Source organism: Hipposideros armiger, unplaced genomic scaffold (genome assembly GCF_001890085.2).
Source record: "Hipposideros armiger isolate ML-2016 unplaced genomic scaffold, ASM189008v1 scaffold_17, whole genome shotgun sequence".
Taxonomy (NCBI): domain Eukaryota; kingdom Metazoa; phylum Chordata; class Mammalia; order Chiroptera; family Hipposideridae; genus Hipposideros; species Hipposideros armiger.
Window position 1 is genome coordinate 7890087 of NW_017731367.1, and position 3956 is coordinate 7894042.

A 3956-nucleotide genomic window follows, 5' to 3' on the forward strand; every position below is an offset into this window, starting at 1 on the left:
AGCAGGCAGGCAGCTGAAGGTTCCGTCTCCTCCCCATCTCCCCACTCCCTGCAGGCTGACAGAAGACTGCAAACGTCAGTGTGAAAGGTAGAATAGAAGCTATCTGTGAGGAGTGGAGCGGAGCGGAGCTTAAAACCCCCAAGCACAGCACAGGACTAGGCTGAGCTGGGTTTGTTGACATAAAAGTGAAAATTCCCGTAGAAGGGATCACCTTGAATGGACACCCACACACACACACACTCCCCGTAGCAGGCAGCAGGTGTTGGCAATGTTCAAAACTGGCCAGGGCCTAATGTTTAGATGTAAAGAACCCCACAAGCCACGGAAGAAGAGAGGAACCAGGACAGAGCAGGCACAGGAAAGGTGTTCAGAGAAGCCAGGGAGCGGCCCCACCAGCGGAAGTGTAGGCTGGACCAGGGAGCCTCGCACACCACAGAAGCCAGGCTCTCCGGAAGCTCCGGGGCCGGTGGGGGCCAGGAGGAGCTGGCATGTCCTCGTGGGAGTCCCCTCCTGTCTGGCCCTTCGCACATGAGCTCCATCAGAAACACCCACGATGCCTGATGCCTGCACTGGGGACCAACAAGGCCACAGCCACATCAAGTACATGTCCGTTAGAGAGGGACAGGGTGGCTCTCCAAGAACGCCTCCAAACAGGAGGGTTCTCGGACGGGCTCGGGGGTGTAAGCCTCGGGGAGGCCTCCGGGATCCGGGCCGAGAGCACCCACGAGCGCAGGGCGGCCAGCACCGCCTGCCCCTCCCCCTTGAATCTGAAACAGCCAAACACAAAGCCCAGGAGACTGATTTTTAGAAGCGGGGGGGGGAGCCGGTGGGAGAGGAGGCAGGTTCACTGTTGATACCAGAAGAGACAGCCACAAGCACTTAGCACCTACTCCGTGCCGTTCCCACTGTGGGAAACAGGGACTTCAGGGCACAGGCAAGTTTTTTAAATCCCTGCCCTTGTAAACTTCAGGTGCAGTGGAGGGGGAGTGGATTAGACAATAACCATAATAAATAAGAATTACATATTTAAAAGGTGATTCATTCTTCGGACAAAAAGAAAAGCCGAGCATTTTGAACGGGCTCTCTGACGAGTCACTTAATCCGGCTTGAGCAAGGTGACCCTGAAGAGGGGCCAAACTAGCCAGAGCAGCTCAGTGGCAGGGGCTGAGGATGGGGAGCAGGGAGTGAAGCCGTTGGCAGCGCAGTCCGGAAAGGGCCGGTGAGTGGGCAAAGGGGGCCTGAACACCTCGACTTCTGGGCTTGGAGTTGGTGCCGGAAGAGCCTGGGGGAGGGGAACCGCAGGCTGTGGAGGGTCCCAGGTGGGCTGCAAGAGAGAGAGGGAGCAGCACAGGGAATGGGGCGAGGTGCTGGCATGGCTGGGAAGTGCTGCTGAGAAGGGTCCCTGAGGAGGGCCAGGGCAGGGGGACAGCCATGCAGATATGCTGGACCTGGAGCCTAGGCTGGGGGAACAGAAGTGCCTATGGGGCAAGGGGCAGGCAGAGAGGATGGCAGCAAATGGGCAGTGAGCGGTCCTGGTGGCCACCCAGAGGAGGCTGCTGCTCTGTGCAGAGAGGAATTTTGGGGGAGAGGTGGAACCAGGGGAGGAGTCTGGGGCAGGGTGGGGCCTGGGGACAGGGGTGGGGCCTGGGAGCAGGGAGGGGCCTGGAGGGCAGCGGAGGGCGGAGCATGGTGAGTGAGCGGGGTAGCACAGCCGGGCCCAGGAAGCCTGAGACCCCCCTGTGGCCCACCCCTCAGGCCGTGAGCAGGGCATGTGAACCTCAGGAAGACAGAGGAATCATCCCGCTGGCCGTAACTACGCGGCCATTCACCCAGCAATTCTGTTCAGAGCGGTATGGTGCCCACCGCAGGCAGGAGTCACGTTTGTTCTGAAGCAGTCCCACAGATCTGTCCCCTTCCCAGACTGCCCTATGGCCAGGGACAGCCTGAGACTCATGTTTAACTGACGACACCTGCTTTCCTAAGAAAAAGGGCAGGAGCAGCTGGCATGCTGCCTTAAACATGGGCCTGAGGGGGCCGGCCGAGTGGCGCGATGGTTAAGAACTCGCTTGGGACGCCAGAGGGCCCCGGTTCGGATCCCACATATGAGGGCCAGTGACACTGCCCTCCACAGCTAAGATGCTGAACAACAGCTCAACCTGGAGCTGGGCTGCCATGAGTCGCCGGCGACGGCGTGGGCTGCAGTCCCTGTGGCAGTGGATTGCCATGGGCTACCGTGTGTGGCCAGCAGCTACCGTGTGTGGCCAGCAGCCAGCGTGAGCAGCCAGCAGCTGCAGTGAGCGGCCGTCCAGAAGCCAGCGACTGATCTGCCTCTCCAGAGAAGAGCGCAATGATGGTGCCAACTTGGGCCAGTGAAGCAACGTCCTCCACAACTAGATTGAAGAACAAAACGACAGCAACTTGTCTGTTCCCCTTTCCCCAATTCCCCAGCACTGTTCCCATCCCCCCAAGTCCCCAATAAAAATCTTTAAAAAAAAAAACATGGGCCTGAGGGATGGAGCTGCTGCAGCCATCCTGCAGTCATGAGGCAAGGGCTGTGGTCCTGACTTCCTGCGGCCACTGAACCCACCCTGGTGCCCCCACCTCACTGTTTCCTGTGAGCTGAGTAACATCTTCTTACTTCAGCCACAGTAGCTGGAGGCTTTTTTTTTTTTTTTACTTCCACCAAATGTATCTGTAAACGTTGCATAAATGAATATAAAATAGTTATAGTCAAATAAAGCTGGTGTAGCAAATCCTGGGCCTGGGCTCTTCCTAGTGCTAAGGACCCAATGAGACACCTGTGCTGGTTGGAGCTTTCTCTCTCTCTCTCTCTCTCTCTCTCTCTCTCTCTCTCAACTTTTTAAAACTGTAAAAGTAATGCAACTTGAAAAAATTTCAAACCATAAGACATTGTAGAGAGTAAAAATTGAAAACTGTACCCAGGGTGTCTCCACATATGTGTCCTCCACCCATGAGTCCCCTCCAGAGGCCCATGGGGTCCAGCTGAGGCCACCCTCTGCCCACCTGCCCCCCTTGCCGCCTACCTCCCACTCCTCCTGAGTCCTGAGCACTTCCGCCAGCCTGGTCCCCACACAGGAATCCACCTCGGGGTCCGTGTGGGAAAAGTTTGACCCCAGACAGACACCTCGGTGCAGCTGCTCTCAGGCCCAGGGTGTCCCCACAACCGCCCGGGCTCTGCTGGGCGTGAAGGAGAGAGCCTGGCCCGCAGGGGCTGGACTTGCTGTCCAAGGGCTTCCTGGGAGGAGCGTGGGGGTCAGGCAGGTGAGGGCACCAAGGAGAACAGCCATGCCTGGGGGCTGCACGCGTGGGTGAGTAGGCTCCAGGAGATAGGCCCAGGGCCACTGGCAGGAGGGCTGGGACACCCTCCCTGCAGTGAGCAGGGCTGCAGCCCTGTCACAGATGGGCCCTGAGCCAATGAGATACGCCTGAGGCCACACCCAGGAAGTGGCAGAGCCAGGTCTGCAACCTGGGTCCCCAGATGTGTCCGCCACACCAGGTGAGGACGACGGAGCCCACCTGGGCACACCACCAGGTGGAGATGATGGAGCCCACACGTGTGGCCACCCAGCTGAGCTCTGCCTGTCCCCACCCCCACACAGTGGAACAGATATGGGCCCTGAAGCCCTTCAGCAAAACAAGGGGAGAAAGATGAGCCGTGTCGTCAGCTGGGGAGGACAGTGGCATTTGCAGGCGGGGTATGTGAAGGCTCTAGGAAAATGCTGGGCCTGTTTGCAGACGGAGCTCACACCCCCTTTCCAAACAAAGGCAGATCCTGTTCCAGGGGCGGGAGGCCTTGCCCTGGCCACCGTGCCAGGCACCTCTCCGGCCTGCCCCTCTGCTGGGAGGGTGAGGACATGAAAACTGTCACCACCTGCGCAGGGCCACGAGCACAGGTCCCTCCCAGTTCTCTGCCCGCAGGGCTGGCCAGACTCAGC